At 35.4% G+C, this 17,976-nt stretch overlaps 1 long non-coding RNA gene across 1 annotated transcript in view; it reads left to right on the top strand.

The window, feature by feature from the left end:
• LOC107089885 overlaps window positions 1–8,731 on the top strand; it is a 114,266-nt gene extending 105,535 nt beyond the window's left edge. Inside the window, exon 5 of the long non-coding RNA XR_001481450.1 lies at window positions 8,203–8,731. This is a non-coding gene — a long non-coding RNA (uncharacterized LOC107089885). The remainder of the gene's footprint in view (window positions 1–8,202) is intronic.
• Window positions 8,732–17,976: the final 9,245 nt, after the last annotated feature.

The following is a 17,976-nucleotide window of genomic DNA, read 5'->3' as shown; positions in this document are numbered from 1 at the left end:
AGAAATGTGCTGTTTACCTGTGCAAAGAAAGAAACAACGAAAGAAAAATGTCTGAGGACTTCAGTGTTGAGGAAGAGCATGAGTTCTTTGCTGAGCTGAATGCGCACTTTCGTCTGGGTTGGTCTGCCGCGGTTTCCGTAGCGCCGTGAACGCGCTTTCAGGAAATCCTATACACTACTGTTTACAGCACTACTTCACAACAGAAAGCACTTTACAGAGCCTGATTCAGATTGGTTCAAAGCTGATTGCTTGGACTCATTGACTCGAAAGCAATCCCTCACACCAAGCATTCTTGCAGTGATGGTGGAGAGGAAAAACTCTCTGTTAACAGCAAGAAACCTCCTCTTATTTATTTAAATAACGTTAATCCACACTTTGGAATGCCGCCGCATGAAGAGATGGTTGCGTAAAACAACCATTCATCTTTTCTGATACTATACAGCTTCTACTTCTGGTCAGATAACTGGTCATCAAACTAGGAATGTTAAGTTTGAATGATTCCGGGAGAATTGAAAGCTTAAAACCAGTTGAGATCGATTATTGATTCTCGGTTCACAACTCAAGCAGGGAAATCTCTTTTCTTGAGACAATGTTACTTTTCCTTAAATCTCACCAATTTCTATCTCACCATCTCTATAATCTTGAAGAATCTGATATTTTATGTGTGCAAGCTGTAGCTTTGCGATAAGATACAGTATGAACAACATAGAATAGTCTGTGGAATCTAAATAGGGCAGCTGAACTTTATTTCAGATGTAGACTTTTTTCACCACAATTTAAGGCAAGTGTTAACGAAAAAGGACTAAGAGCTTAAATTAAAGGAAACTGTGCTTTAAAAAGTATTAATTTAAAGATTTATGCCGCCAGTGTGATGCACCCTTAGGTGGACTGGATCTTCAACTTGAGAACTGCTCTCAGTAAAACATCTAATATATGCTAAGTTTTTAACTATTTGACAAGGGGAATCATATTTCAATTACTAAAACATGTGCAATTATGAGAAATCTTTTCAATAGGGCATATAAAAAATACAGGTTTTATTCATTTAAATTGCAATATAAAACATAAGGGACAGCTGATACAGATTATTTTCTTTATTGGATTACAGAATATCAGTAGAGCAGCTTGAAATGATTTTTGTTTTTGCCTGCTCTGTTACAGAAAACATCTGAGCTCTGAGAGGATACATAGCCTCATAGCATCATTTTACAAACACCCTTTTCACACAATCCTAATTTAAAGTAGTTTCCAAAGCAAAAGTCCATAACATTCTATGAACAGCACTTTGATTTCAATTACTAAGGAGGACCTCTTTTTGAATATTTGACCATATTTGGCGAAGCCGTATTAGATAATTAAGATTCTCAAAAAAAACCACACGAAAAATATACCATTGTGAAAAAAATGGGTTTCCAAGATGATGATGTAGCTACTGCATTTCATCATCCTTGGTCCTCACTTAATTTATACAGGTGAAGAACAACTAAACCTACTTAATGCTGATGCAGGTTTTTGCCTTATCCTTGGTGACAGCAAGATAGAGCATCTATTTATCCATTTATCTGATTTAGTTCACCGCACTAATAATAGCCAGACTGAATTAATCACATACCCTCTGATCTTTGACCACTTTGTTCTCTGTTTGCACTGTCACTTGCACATAAATAATTAATGTCTGAAAAGAGTTTCAAGTGCAAAAACATTCAACTTTTGTTACTTTGAGCACAGTATTTATGTTTAAGCCCATGAGGATTGTGTATAAAGGTTGCAACACATAGCTTTAGGACATTTTCAATGGAGTTAAACAACAATTGTAGAGTTGCGGCCTGTAATTTGTGCCTATACTCTACTCATTTAGCATTATTATGCATTATGACTTTTTTTTTTAAACAAGTGCATCTAATTTCTTCTGAGGTCTTGTGATGTGTTTTTTATTTCTTTGTCCAAATGATTCCATTTGTTTTTTGTTATTTTGAGGACGAATCAACTTTTTTCTTTCTTAATTCATTTCAATATCATTTTCTTCTCTGAGTTGGAAAGATTGTGACCAGAGGGGTTAGAGATCTTTCTACTTGCTGATTCTCTGCAGCAATTCCTTCTGACAGAATCTTCATTGGTGCAAAGTACAGCATGATATTAATAATGTCATCATCAGGCCATTATAGTGACATTTAGGTTGCATTTATTCTGTAAGGAGATAGATCAGAAAAATGCTCAATATTCACTTCGCTTAGGAGGGAAACGTCAGAGGCATTGATTTCACAGGTTTTTTTTTTTTTTTTACTTGCAACAGAGTTCAACAGAGTGCAGCCTCTTAAGGTTGCAACAATTGACAGTCAAACCAGTTGAACTGATATTAAACATAAACAAAAAGCTCAGTTTATTGTCTTTTCTTTGCCTCGAGGTACACAGACACAGTCAGCATATTTGGCATCCTCACCATTAACCATAACAAATTTTAACTGGATTAATTTGAACACGGCCAAAAAGTTGTGTGTGTGCACTAGGTTTAGATTGGGGTATGCTTAAGTATCACAGATGCATTAAAGGGTATTGTTAGATCATGATCTATTAAAAATAGATTTTTTTTGCCCACTAGAATAAAAGGGAAATACAAATAATAGTGAAGATGACCTGTAAGGGACTAATTGTGAAGTGCATGAAACAGTGCAACACTGCAGCATATCGGTGGGGGCTAACAAATCCTTCTCTCTTTGAATAGGTAATAGTTGTTTTTTCATACCAGCAAGAGGGAAAATCTTATGATTTAAAAAAAAAACAAAAAAAACTATTTGAGTAGACATCCAAGTAGCATAGCTTAGAAAAGGCCACAGAGCATGGCCTTGGAAAAAAATTGTTTTCTGAAAATGACTCAACCAGTGTTTACCTTGAGAACATGCTGTCTCCATCAAGTTATTGCCAAGCCTTAAAGCCCTTAGCCAAGAAACCTTTAGGCTAGATGTGTTAAGTGAAAATGTTTTTTGCAATATGATAAGTCAAAATGTTAATGTTTTTAAAGTAATATTGCAACAAAGATTCATAAAGGAAATCTTAAATTAAACAAAACTAATTCTGAAACACTGCTTATGTTGGGTGTCTACAATTAATCAGACACAAGCTTTTAAGGCATCTTGTTGATTCCTTTCTGATAAATGAACAGTGCAGCATTTAAAGCAGCTCTCAGGGGGCAAAGCATAGAATCACTCTATCAAACTAGGATGACAAAGCACCGAGTCATCTGTCAGACTGGTTAATCTGGTCCTGTCTGCTCAGGAGAATAATCATAGCTACATGTATTTGTCCTAAGGTAAAAAGAGCCACCGGCTTGAATAGACATCAATTTTACCTCTTTACAAATAGCTCTTTTACTCTTGAGGAGAAGCTGACTGTGCTTTTTGAGCTGTGTGTGAAAGCATTTTCTGCTACAGGGTTGTTTGCAGAAATATGAGCTGAGGATTTATGTATAGGAGCTGGAATGTAAAACGTTCATGCTGTCAGTTAATAATACAATCAAAAATGCTGGGGGAGAATAAGAAAAAAAATACACAGCAAGGTTAAGTGTGAAACATAGTGGATACTTCACTGACCGAAAGACCAAAGAGCTAATTAATTGTCCCAGCAGTTAGCAGGATGATTAATACTTGTCTTAGCTAATAAATGTCAATCTGCCAGGCCTCTGATCAGTGCAAAAGCTGCAATGTCAGAGCAAGACCAGGTTAATAATTAAAGAGTGTAATTTATCTTGTTGCACTTTTTATTTTTTTTTAGCTCTTTAGTCAAAGTATTTTCCTGTAATAGCAGTAAGAGGTGGAAATGCATTTATCCTCTACAGGAAAGCATATTTATTAGCCTAAGCTATTTCACAACCTGAGACAGTGTCTTAGTCCTGAGGGCAGTACATTATATATATATTTAGATTTTGATATATAATATATAATCTGATTTGTTTTTTTTTTTTTATCTCTATCTAATAGCAGAATGATATACACACAATATCTGGATGAGTTACTGCTATTTTTTGTAAGATTAAAATGAGCAAATTCAAACTCAGTTTCCAGATTACGATATTTTTATGCCACCGTGGCACTATTGTTGTTCTTACTGAAAATGTCCAGAACAATGAATGACAGTCAGTGATGGTTGCAGTATGATGTCGGCAAAATATCCCATCAGACAGGGTGCTAATCTGTCTTATAATAATAATAATAGGAGCTCCCTGATAGGTGTTATCTAACAATTCTTCCATAAGCTAATTACCTCTTGTCATTTTTTTTAGAAAATGGAGACTCTCACACTCCACTCCCTGTGTTGGCCCCTTTCTCCTTCATGTCTATAACATGCCCAGGAGATGTGGCTAAAGTTTTACCTGGTTAAAGATCCCAAATAATACATCAATTATTTGGTTACTGTTTAAGATCCTTTGTGGTTGAGACATATCACAACAGGAGTCAAATAAGTGCAAACAGAATGATTTTCTATTTATAGTCCAAATGTCTCTCTGTTGTTGACGTAACGCTGGAGCGTAAGATTTCCAAAACACTGTCTGCTATAAGCCTTAATGTTAAATGTCTGCCTTTCCTTTTTGTTCCCCGTACATGCACAAAGCTCCAGGGAGGAGGACTCATTGTCTGTTGTGTTGCCAAAACTTTAGGGCACTCTTTCTTTCCCTAGCAGCAAGGCAAAGCCTCAAACATTGTTTGCTGTGTGATCTGTTTTGTCTGGCCAGATGGGACCCATCATGACTAAGAAAAGCTTGGTCAAAACAAAGTGACCCCAAATATTGTTTTTAAAAGGAAGCTTTTATTGGCAGCTGTGCTTATTTAAGAGCAACGCTTAGATACAACTTACGTTCCTTGATTAAATATCAGATTTATTTGTCAAAGCCAAATATAAATAAATAAATTAATCTAAGTTAATACAGTATCTGCCTAAAAAGGCTAAATTGTAACTTAATTTCCCTTAAATTTGATTATGCTTAAGTTATAGCATTTTTACCTTATTTTCCCTCATTAATAACTACCAAAGTTTTGTCTTGAGAATCATACCTTGTGTTTCAATTATGTCACATTTAATAATCTATGTAAACAATGGTACAATCAAACTACAAAGCAAAAACTACATGTCCATATGCATTTTCAGGAAAGGGTATTTGTTTAAGGGAAAAAAAAAAGAAAATCTATGTACACATGTTTTTGCTGTTCAAAATTCTAATAAGTCCAATATCCGCATATAATCAATGGTAAAAAAGTGTGTACTGCGCTGCATCTTACTTGGAAGTCTATGAACATCAACTTATTTGAGTGAACAAATTTGACAGCTTTAAACTGTTTACAAAATATTGAGCTGTAACTGAAGTTCATAATTCTCTTATTATGAAGGTTTGGAAGAACAAATCTCCTTTTACGTAGTGCAATTTCAGAAAGTAGTCTATTACTAATCTGTTTTGAGGGATGGGCAAAAATACATCAACATGTATTTCCAAAAAAAAAAACCAAATACCCACTTTAAAAATGTATCAAAATAAACTACCGGTACTTTATTTTTGTATTTTCAAAATACTACAAAATACTTCATTCTAAGAGCCCTTTTCTTCTTTACTTCTACATTATCTTGGAAAACATCTGAAATCAAGTGACTCCTTCTATAATTAGTCAACAAATATGATGACCCCTCATGTTAGACACCCCAATATAAACCTCTGCCCTGAGAAATGTTCAGTAACTCAAGGAACCCTTCCTTAAGTATACTTATTTACTCTATTAGTAGAATAGATTGCCCACTATGAATCATTGACAATAACTCAAAGACAAACAACCAAAATGGATGATTTATGTAGACATTTAAACTTGTAGGCATTTTAACATTTGAAATGATTTAACACCATCACTACCACAGTGCACAACCTTGATATAACACAACCATAGTGGTTACCAGGGATCACACCCTGCTATAGGGTGTGATCCCTTATAATTGGAACACACCATCTGGTTTCCCTGAATAAGAAGATGGACCAGATGGTTTGTTCCAACTATAAGGGATCACACCCTATACTAGGGTGCTGGAGAGGAGAGTCTGGCTGATTAGTGCACCTAAACTTCAGGAAGAGCAGTGTGGTTTTTGTTTTGGCAACAAAACCAGTGGAACACTGGGCTAGCTCTAAACTCTCTGCAGGGTGCTCAATGCTGCTTGGGAGTTTGCCCAACTAGTCTACATGTGTTTTGTGGACCTGGAGAAGGCATTCTACCGTGTTCCTCATGGTGCTCTATGGGAGGGCGCTCCAGGAGTCCAGCATTGGGGGCCTTTTACTAGGGACCATCCGGTGTCTGTGCAAGGGGAGCACTAATTTGGTTCCTATTGCCAGCATTAAGTCGGACCTGCTACTGATGCACGTTGGACTCTGACAGGGTTGCTTTCTGTCACCGGTCCTGTTCCTAACCATTACAGACAGGATTTCTAGGCATAGCCATGGAGTGGGGAAGGTCTGGCTAGGGACCAGTGGATTTTGTCCATGCTTTTTGCAGATGACGTGATTCTGCTGGCTTTCTTCTGCAAAGACCTATAGTGCAGCATGCAATGGGGCAGTTCGCAGCTGGGTGTGATGCAGCCGGAATGAGAATCAGCTCCTATAATTTCAAGGCCATGTTTTGTTTTTTTTTACTGAAAAGATGGGGCATGTTCCCTTAAAGAAGGAGGAGAGTTCTTGCCTCAAGTGGAGGAGTTCAAATATCTTGGAGTTCAGTTCACAAGTGATGATAGAATAGAGTGGGAGACTGATGGACGGATTGGTGTAGCTCCTCTAAAATGCGGATGAGTGCAGTCTAGGAGTCTCTGCTGAGATTGCTGCCCCTGCAACCTGGTCCTGGATAAAGCAGAAGACTACTAGAATAAGTATAAACTTGTAGACTTGACTTGGACTTTTCCAAGACTTGAGACTGTTTGCCCCTTAAAGACATATGACATAATCTGGATTTTGGGAAGATATCTTTAAACTTGACTTGAATTTAGCTGGAATGGACTCATCCAGTTCGGTTATCTTGGGCATAGAAGGTAAAAAAAATATGGTTAAACTTATTCAGCAAAGTTCTGAGACTTTATTTGGACTTTCTCTTGAAAGATTTGGGGCTGGATATATCTCCCCGGCTTAAATAGATTTTAGTCTTTCAATCTGCATAACCCCTTATTTTAGCTCAGTTTTCCTTTACCACACACCTGTGTATCAGCATTATATTTTTTTGTGTAATTTAAGTATAAGTTTTTCATCTAATAATCACCTGATTAAGCTTTTTATATACCATATAAATCTTATTTTCTGTATAATTACCATATAAAATTACTCACCAATTACGGTATAGTTTGTTTCTTTTTGCCAGCTGCACATATGCTTTGCTTCATATAATTGTCTCTGTGCAGTAACTCATGCTTTAACTTGCTGGGCAGATTTCCTTCTGGCATTTAAATGCTCCCTTAATTACACACCAGGTGCGTTTCTTATTTTGTGTAATTAGTGCACCACCCCACTGTGACAAGTGAGTTTTCCTGTTGCAAGACTAAAAAAATGATCTTTTTGACTGGCTTCAATTAAACAAATAAAAAATAGGTGTTGTCTAAGTGAGTAGATTATGTTGCTGTTATTGTGTGGCTGGGCATACAAACCTATGGTTGTTTTGCTGATGGTTAGGTTGCTGTTTAAGCTGTAGAAATTTGCCTAAAAGCACAAGACAGCACAATTTAAAATGTCAAGTTTTATACTGCAATTTGCAAAAATGTACTGATATTAACCTCTGCAACACCTTACAAAAATAATTTTATGATTGTTTTGGAAACATATGTAACACCTTGCCCTCTGTAGTATATATCATATACATGAATATATATTGTTATGGATGTATTATCTGAAATTTGAAAAAGGGAAAAAATAGGAGAGAAAAGAAAGAGGAGTCTCTACAGAAAACATTGTTCAAAGGAGATCAGTGTTACTTTGCAATAATATGATAATTTTATGTCTTTAGTACAATAATCCTGCATTTTTCACCTGGCAACATGCACGGCACTATCAGCTGAACCAATTGTCTAGGCCACATGTTAGCACCACATGTCAGGAGGACCAATGTGTGTTATTTATAATGTTTTTGATCCTTTGTTCAATTTATAGTTTTTTTTTCTGCCTTTTCCCTAACAGTGTTTTATCTGGTTCTCTTCCAGCTGCTGAGTCAGTGAGAACATGGTCATGAGATGGGGAGATGGTGACCGCAGGCTGTGGCGCTTGGTGTCGTGGTTAGCAGCTGCCGGTCCTCAGTGACCTAAACCGTTCTGTAAATCCCTCTGGGTATAATTGGATGAAGTGTTCAAAGGAAGAATAAAGTGGAGAGGTTTGAACGGCAGTAGGCAAGACTTTAATCGATGCATTGCATCAGAGGACCATAAAAACACCAGCTGGAGATTTATGTTGTTAACTTCCTCCGGTGCTTAAGTTTGTTTGGCTTGTTAACAGGTTTTTGAGCTCTGTGGCAGATTTTTTTTTTCAACAGTGGTCTTAACACTTGGTCATGCCGACTCTGTTGGAATCGCATCTGGTTAAGAAACATGGCTAGCAAAAAATAGGAATTAGTTCACGAAAACATACATTTACAGGACGTTCCTAACGGCTGCAGCTATAAACAAACCAAGAGCTAAAAATCCTTAGTCAGTCTTTTTCTAGCAGCCATATGGTCTCAATCTGAATTTTTTTTTTTTTTTTGGTGAGGGCAAAATGTCTATATAAAACTGTTCTAAGCTAAATCTCCTTTAGCACAATTAATGGCACCCCTGCTGTCTAGTCATGGTGAACGGCAGTTACAAGTTAGTCTTCATGTACATATTATTTCACAAATGTGGAGCATAAAAGAAAGGGGGATGTTTGCCTTTAGGAAATCTCTGTAGATTGTTCTGTTTACTTATCCTTCATTATTTTTTGTCTTCTTCAGCTCACTGACAGTTTTTTTTTATGTATTTACTGATTTTTTGTTTTGTTTTTGATTTACTATTTCTGTGATATCTAGGACATATTATATAGTGGACATTATTTAGGTCTTCTGGCAAATATTGCATCAGACATTTGTTTGGATTATCCGCATATTTCAGAAAATACATTGTCGTAATGTAAAACAAGTGTTCCAGAGCCTTTGTATGATAAAAAGTACAATACTTAACTCATCTAATCACATAAGTCCAATTGAAGTGTTTGTAGTTTTACAAAATTCATACATTTATATTTGTAATGATAGAAAAGGAAACACTTTCATTTTTATCCTAAGAAGCTACTCCTTGCTGCCGTTCAACAAAGTAAATATTAAAGATCTTCTTCTTTAGTGACAAGATAAGGTGAATAAAGGTAAAGAGTCACAGCCTCAAGGCATAATTATAACCTCGAGAAGCAGACAATAATGGTTTCCTAATTAAAAGCTCATGTAAGTTCTGACGAAAAAGTAAAGGTTTAGAAAAAAAAATTGTTTAATTAAATATATTGAATGTGCCTTTTTGGGGGTACTAATAAAACAATAATATTTTATTTTAAGTGTGGAATTATTCTCCTACTAAGAAAAATATAATTAAAATGAATTATGCATTATTGAACTGTCTTCAGTAACAAAACAAAAACAACTTCTGTTGCCCCAGTTTCCTTTGGAATGTATGGATATGTGACTGCATTTGATTATATTAAAATGTCTTATGATATTGTTATATTGTTAATGTTAATGTTTAAGCTATAGGTTGTTACTAATGCGGGGCAATTTATTTTGGTGTTCAGAAGGTTTGTGTTCCCTCACAAGATTAGTGTTATTTGACTTAATTTAAAACTTAAACCTGCTGCTCTGTTGCCTTTTTATGCTCCTTTCAGTTATTTTTGCAAGAAAGTTAATTTATGTCCTAATGTTCAAGTGCAATGCTATACAAGTACAAGGCTCATTAAGAAGACCTCTGCAGTGGATGACCTCTGCAATTAAATGTTCACAAAACCCATGATAGTGCTTTTTTTTTTTGTTCATTTGTAATTTAATGTCTGACTTTGCTTTAGACCTTATTTTTGTATTGAAAGCCTTTTGCGTTATTTTCCAACAATATTCCATCCGAATAAATGGTTTCCTTTAACTTACAAGCTTCAAGTGTTTTATTACCATTTAGTGCTGGCTGCCTACTTATACCAGATGTATTGTAGAAAAGGGACTGAAAACTCATTGTTGTTGTCCAATCTTCTTTTTTTTTTTCTAAAGGAATAAGTTCTCATGCAATATGGCAATCAGCCTAAATGGCGCATGCAGGAGGATGGGAAAAACACAAGCAGCTGTTTCTGTTATAACAGAGATGGGGGCCAAGAAAAGAGAGGGACTGAACTGAACAGGAAAGAGGGTGTGTGAAAGAAGCAACGACATAGTGTGTCAGGGTGTGAGCATCAGAGTGGTATTTTGGTGCCCATAAAGTTCAATGTGTTCTTGTTTTGAATTTCAGGGAAAGTTAATCCTAGCAGCAAAAAAAGAAGAAAACGCAAACTGAATTTGTTATCTCTAAATGGACAAAAGTAATTTTTTTCAGATTATTCCCACATTCTGTGCAAACTGGTCCAGTTTAATAAACTCTGAGCTAGAATTAAAATCAGTATCATTCAATTAGGGAGAAAATGAGATAAGTAGGTATTTTTACATTCTGATAGTTAAACATTTAAGATCAAGAGCCCCAAACATACACCTGGAAAAAACTGTTTGCTGTGCATGACTGTCCTTTTATTGGGGTTGTCCAGTTCCTTCTTGTCTTTGTTTTCTTCCCTGTTTGTTTCTTTGACTATTGAAATTCAGTTCTAGGTTCCAAACATGGGGCGATTGATCAGTTAACGTGGTAATGCAGGGAAGCAGCATGTATCAGAATTTCAACAAATGTGCACTAAATTGTCAAAATAATGCCTTGGAAATGTAGATGGCACTTATTTCTAAATATACATTTTATCAGGAAAAAAAAAAGTTGATATAGGGTTTAAAAGTCACTTAAGTGACTCATAATAATAATAAAAACTTCCTCCTACTGGCACTCCATTTTAGAATGAATTTTAGGAAAGTATTTAGACAGAGGGCAGACAAAAAAGCAAACAGTTCAACAGTTGTATTACAACCGTCTTCCACAAAAAGAATGATTATTTTCTCTGATTTCCACATTTATCATTATTTTATATTGCCAATTCTAGATTTTCTGGACTTGCTTTTCTGAAAACCTCTGTGGAAAGGCTGATTTGAGTGCATTCAATGTATAGTCCAATCTATATGCCAAGAAGCACAGACATGCTGCACATACAGTACATAAATATCCAGCAAACAGAAAAAAAAACTACTGATGGAAAAAGGTGAGCCTTGCAAAAATGAAAATGAGATTAACAAATACAGGAATTTTACATACACAAAAGAAATGCAAATTAAAAATGTTGCTGGAGGGATTGCTGAAATCCCAGATAATAAAGACCAGAAAAGGGCAAATATGCTGCAAACACATACTGATGCTAAAAAAGCAAAAAGCGCCTGCTGCTTCATTTTTTTTATGCTTGTACACCATTAAGGTCAGATGTGCCTTAATCCTTGATGCTCCTGAAGCAGTAAAGTGTATACAGATGCGTCTGATGTTTCCGCTGCTCCTGTGTTCAATGGCAAAGAGTGGTTTTGCTATATCTGCCGTGATAAAAGTGTAAAAAGTAGTTTCAATATGTTTATAAGTGAAAAAGTCCACCTCGAAACATCGACTGTGCAGTCTGTTCATCACGATTCCGATCCTATCTTAAAATACTATTTTGCTGTCGGAACTGCACAAACCCCTACATACTTGTCTTTCAGAATCCCCAGCAGCAGCTGCCTCAGGCCCAGTGGCCTCTTGGGGGGGATTTCTGCTATTCTTTGTGGCGGCTAGAAGTAGATGTTAGCGTTTTTCAGGTATATGGTACAAACTGCAAGCACCAAAATAACAAAACAAACATGTTTTGATGGCAGGTTTCGACATTAAGTTAATTTAGGCGTTAATAAACTGTTTCATGGGAGTGATCATTGAATCAACGTTTTCTGTCTCCCTGCCAGCTCCCAGATGAGCTTCTCTGATTGGTTAAAGTAGCACGTCAAGCAGCAAAAGTTCGAAACTCTTTATGCGCCTCAGATGCCCAGAAGCACATGAGGTGCTGCTCAGATGCGTCAAGATGAACCACTTCGGCTGCTTGAGACGCGCTACAGGACCTTTTGATGCGCCTTGATCCGCATCAACTATTGACTTTGCATCTAAACCAGCTGCTTCTGCTGCTTTAATCACATTAGGTGTGAACGTAGCATTACCATCTCAGATCATGCGATTTATGTCAGTATAAAGGTCTGTTCCAATATGAGTAAATTACTGTCTTCCCCTTGTGGTCTGGAGTGCTTCACCTATACAGTGCAGAGCTACTTTGATTTTTTTTTTTTTTTAAACTTGCACTTGTTTTTATTATTAGTTACAACATTTTCCCTTTTATATGTTTTCCTATGTTAGCATAATTTAGGTGTTTGCAAAGGGTTTTTTGTTCGCAGTGCGTTCACACACTCCATTTTCTGTGATTGTAGAATTTCACTTGTGCAGTTTTTTTTGCATCCTTGTTTTGTATGTGCTTGTTTGCTCATTGTTTGTGTTTGCTTGTCTAATCTTTGTGTTTTTTGGTAGCTGTTGCACATTTATTTGTAATGTGTTTTCAGCTATCACCTACCATAAAATCAGAACTGGAAAAAAAAAAGGCAAAAAAGTGCATGGTGCTGCAGAGTGTGTGTGTGTGTGTGTGGGGGGGGGGCAAGCAGTATAAAGTCAGGGTAGAAATAACTGGTCATATCTTTTTTACTAGATACTATACTTTCAAGTTATTTTACTGTAAATTATAAGACTACAGTAATCAGAATTTTTGCAATTTGTTAAGTTGGACATTTTTTATCCTTGATTTACTAAGAATGAACGAACTTTTATTGTATGGTGGTAGGCCACAAAGAACTTTTCACTTTGCTTAAAACATTATTTTGCATTAACAAATGTTCTTGGACACTCCTGAAAGCTTTAAGAAGTAGTTTTTATGGCTTTTGTGTTATGATCAAGAAAGCTGATGTCCATGTCCTCACTAAAACCAGAAAGTAGAGCATATCATCCCAGTTCTAAAGTACTTACACTGACTCACTGTATCAAAGAGAATAAACTCTAAGTACTTCTGTTGGTTTAAAAATCACAGAATGACTCGGCACCAAAATAAAACGCACATATTTGATGTCAGCCTTTAACTCTCAGGTCTTTTAGCTCAAGTCTGCCACACATACCTAGAACCAGAACCAAAAATGGAAAACTCATTAGCAGAATCTGGAACAAACCAAAGAAGACTATAAAAGGGCGGAGCTATTATGTGTTTTAAATCAAATTTGCAAACCCGTCTGACTACTCCTTGCATTTTTCTATTTAAACTGTTAGAAATATCATTTGTTAAAATTTGTAGAGCAACTTTTCTCTCTTTGCATTTATTGTGCCCTTTGAATGCACTTTTCTACATTTTTCTTCTTTCATGTTCAGTTCTGTTCATGTACAGCACTTTGAATTATCATATGACTGAAATGTGCTGTACAAATTAAATTGCTTTACCAAGCTGACAAATCAATGTTTAGTCTTTTTTCAGGTGTATACAGCTTTGAACCAGTCAAAAGTCTTGAGAACCCACAACCAGACCAAGACTGTCATCAAATACGCCTTTATCAGGAAAAACCTCTCCAGATTTGAACTTATCTTTTGGGTAACGTAAAGGTTCTAAACCTACCATTATTTTCTAATCACAGTCTTGATATTATTAAATGTTCTGTTTCTCCTTAGAACAGAATTATGTTGTCTGGTGCTAGACCTGTTTTAAAATTCTTAGTAAGAACCTGTACCTGACTTGGCCTGCAGACTTCGGTGCACTGGTGCTTGTAGAGTTGAAGATTACCATCACCAGGTGCAGTTAGTGACATCTGAGACAAAGAAGAGTGTGTGGGGACACATTCCAGATTAGAGATACTGAACAATGCCAAACGCTGAGCTGCAGTTTCTGAAGCATAAGAGGTGCCTCTCAAAGACTTTTAAATCTGATGGACATAAAGTTATACATTTAAACAATTTGAATTTTTCATTTTATTGAAGGATGGGATAAGGACTCTTATCTGCACAACACAAAAAACACTAATAAACTGTTACTGTAATGTATAGCTCTACTGGGCAACTTTTAAAGGCGCTAAGTATTTGGTTTTTAAGTGAGGTTTTAAAATATTTTTGTAATTAGAATTAGCAGAGAAAAGTCATTTGGTTCTGTCAAACTTCTAAAAACAAAGCATGAAACTAATTAGACTTGCACTGTGAACAGTTCATTAGCTCAAAAAAAAAAAAAAAAAAAAAACTTGTTAAAAGTTTTGGTTAGACCAGTCCTTAAATGTCAAACCAATGAGAAGCATGGGAGGTTTTTCAGTTACTGAGGACAAGGGTTAGTTAAATGTCATCTGTACTTATCACTGTTGTTTATCACACTTCAAAATATCTAGTTATAAGGTAATCATTTAATTATTTCTTCTATGACCTTCATTGCAGAAAAGAGGTGTGCAGTATTTAATTCATGCCTTGGCCCTTTTATGATCTTATTAGTAACTAGTAATGACAAACAGCTGATTATTTAAATTTTGTTTCAAAAATATAATTCAAAATAGCATTTTTTTTTTCACTTATTAGGTTGCAGGTTGAGAAGTAAACACTAAAAATTGGAGTGAATTTCCTTTCGTATTAAAAAAATAAATAAAATCAAAAGTAAACAGTAATGGATAGTTAAATGTTTACGTTTAACAACTAATTGTTTGAATATACAATGCTACTGTATAAATGTAGGGGGCATCATTTCTTCTGGGCATGTGTAAGTGAAAAGTATTTATTTTACTAAAAACAGAAATGCATGAGTATAACCACCATAAATCTAAAATTTAGACGAGCATAAACCACATAATATATTTCTTAAGATTATAATGTAATACCTTTCTTTCCACACATAAAGCCAGATATGGAATCCACCCCCCGAGCACACATATACCTTTCCAATAGTTAGGTGTTTCAGAATATGAGATCTTGACATTATTTGGTTTCTTTTTCTCTGCCACTTTGTCTTTAGCATTAAAGGTATGAAACAAAAAGTACATGTTTTTAAGTTGTTCACATCCATTTAAACTAAAGAAGAATAAATAGCTATTATCGATAATATTCACATCCATTTTTATTCACATCCAAGTCTTGATGACTGGACAGATTAAAAAAAATCAACAGACAAAATGAAATAAAATAAAAAAGTTTCGCTGGAACTTTTAAAAACTCATAAAGTTTCATGTTTATAGTGTTGTCTATTAAGGTGCACTTACAATCAAAAGAAAATATTTATTTTTCAGTTTTTCGTGATCCTCAAATTTGTTGCATTTAGTTGTGTCTCCTAAAATAAAAAGGGAAACAACTGTAACTTTTAATAACTGGAACAAATGTGAAAGTTAAGCAACTATTAAGAGAAAACAAATTAATATATTTCTTAACATTAATACTGCAAAACATCTGTTTGTTTTTAAGTGAAAAAGTCTCACAGTCTTGGTTCTGTTATGTTTTACTTTGCTCCATGTTTTATTGGTTTAATTCCAATTTTGTTGTATTTTCTGAAAATATTTGAGTTCTAAGGTTTCTATTTGTTGCCCTCTTGTGTTGGTCTCCCTTTCCCTAGCTCCTTTCTTGACTCCTTTCTTCACACCTGCTCCCAATCAGCTCGTTAGTCCTCTCTTTGTTCAGTCCCCCATAAATACTCTCCTCGTGCAGTTCCTCCGTGCTGGTTCCTCATCTTAATTTGTTCCTGGCTCCTTGTGTTTTTTTTTTTTTTGGCTTCCTGCCTCTGTTACCTGTCTTTACTAATTAAAACTGCAAGAAGTCACCACTGCCTCTCATCCTCTGCATTTGGGTCCTCTAAACCACAACTAAACCCTGACAGAGACTTTTTAATAATTTTTGCTTAGAAAATGCACATAAAAGTTAGGACTATAAATAGTTACACTATATATTTTAAAAATACCACCATAAAATTGACATTATGAACTATCTGCACCTCTGCAGGTTTTCATTGCATGGAAACATTTTTTCTCTGTGGCATTTGCTTAAGCTGATGCCCTAACAATAACCTAGAAACAATAACCAGAATATGGTAAAAAAACAGGAAAGCATGATGCCTTGTTGAAAGATTTTGATCTATTACATTCTCAACTAATAAGGCAAATTTTTGCCTAGCAGCATATTTCGACTGCTGAAGCATTTGAATTTTTCTCTCATTTTGGACCCATGGAAGACATGGTCGTATTGATATCATTTGCATTTGAGGTAAAATACAGAATGAAAGTGTGTAAAAGACATTAGTAAAAATTGGTCACAGATGTTTCGATTAAAGAGAGTTAATTATAATAAATGAAAGATTGTAAACACATTTGTTGAATAGGTTCTGACAGAGAAAACCTTTATCTGACATTACTAATCAGCTGCTTCTGCAGTCGCCATCTTCAAGGCCATTCCAATGAAACATCCCCATAACAAAGAGATGCATTAGAATGGCATATTTTCCCTACAACTTGAACAGCATGTAACATTATCAATACAAGGTGACAAACTAAAATATATTAAATAGTGACATATTCATGAAAATTGCTCCAAACCAGTTAATAGAAACAGACAAATTTGAACTCTCTTTTTAGCTTTGCATGGATTTGGATGAAAACGTACACTAGTAAGTAAATGCCAAATGAAAAGCTATCAAAGAGTATCTATATAACGCTAATTTTATTTCAAGACTTGAACTTCAGGAAGGCCTACCTTTTTTTTTGTTTTTTTTGCAACAACCTTGTATTTTCTCTTCTCTTAGTTTTAGTATTTAGGAGCTGAAAATCTTGCTAATGATGTTTTTGTTTGGGACAGGGACATCCAATTTATTTTATTCAGACAAATTTGTATTATCTGCCTCGTGCAGACTAATGGGCCCATGATTTCCTACACCATGCGGCAACAAATTCTGGTATTTGCATAATTTCAGTTATGATTTTGTTGCACACTACATGTCTTCCCAGTTTGTAATCAGGAAATTAGCTTTGCAGAAGTTTTGGGTCAAACTGAGTACAGAAAGTACACTATATGTCCTTCCTGTATTTGACTGTGAGAGAATCGTTTTGCCTTTAATTCAAGATTTTTTGCAAATTATAAACATTTTGAAAGGGTAAAGAGAATTCAGTTGCTAGCATCACTGAAGGGACAAGGCTATGTGTGCCAACATGTTTAGTAGCTTTAGGTCTCTGTAAGCTTTGTTTCAAATTCTGTTCTCCAACTTTTACTGACAAAGAAACAATAACAGACATAAAATTTTCCTGTCTTTTTCATTTTTCACTTTTTATCTGATTGCATAAAATTGAAGTAGAAAACAAGTTGACTGGCAATGTTAATTATTGCTAGTCAATTTTTGCATCCCTCAATAATGGTGTGAACTACCTGGATTCAATTTCTGCCACTTTTTCCTTAAAATGTCTGCAGCTCCACAAATTTAATAAAGATTTCAAATGCATTATCTGAAGCAGCCACCATGTGTCTTACTTGTTTTTATTTTCAGTTACATGCAACAGGGGTAGCCTGACATTCAAGCAGACAGCTAATCACCCAGGTGAGGCTTTTTTTTTCTCCTTAGATAACATTAAGTCGCTCTTTACAACCTTGTTGCCTCTGACGTCTGCCTCATATGTACACTGGGGCCTGAGTGTCATAATCTTTTAGCAGTGGTGACTCACCACCAGAAGAGCCTTCTTATCACTTCTCCTATATCTGAAGAACAACTTGTAAATGTGAAAGGTTATGAACCTATCTGGCATGATTATTTCACTAAACAGACCTTTTGCA

The sequence above is a fragment of the Cyprinodon variegatus genome, unplaced genomic scaffold (assembly GCF_000732505.1).
Source record: "Cyprinodon variegatus isolate N-32 unplaced genomic scaffold, C_variegatus-1.0 Scaffold270, whole genome shotgun sequence".
In the NCBI taxonomy this organism is placed as follows: Eukaryota; Metazoa; Chordata; class Actinopteri; order Cyprinodontiformes; family Cyprinodontidae; genus Cyprinodon; species Cyprinodon variegatus.
Note: the sequence above shows the minus strand (reverse complement) of the source record. Positions and strands in the feature narration are given on the sequence as shown.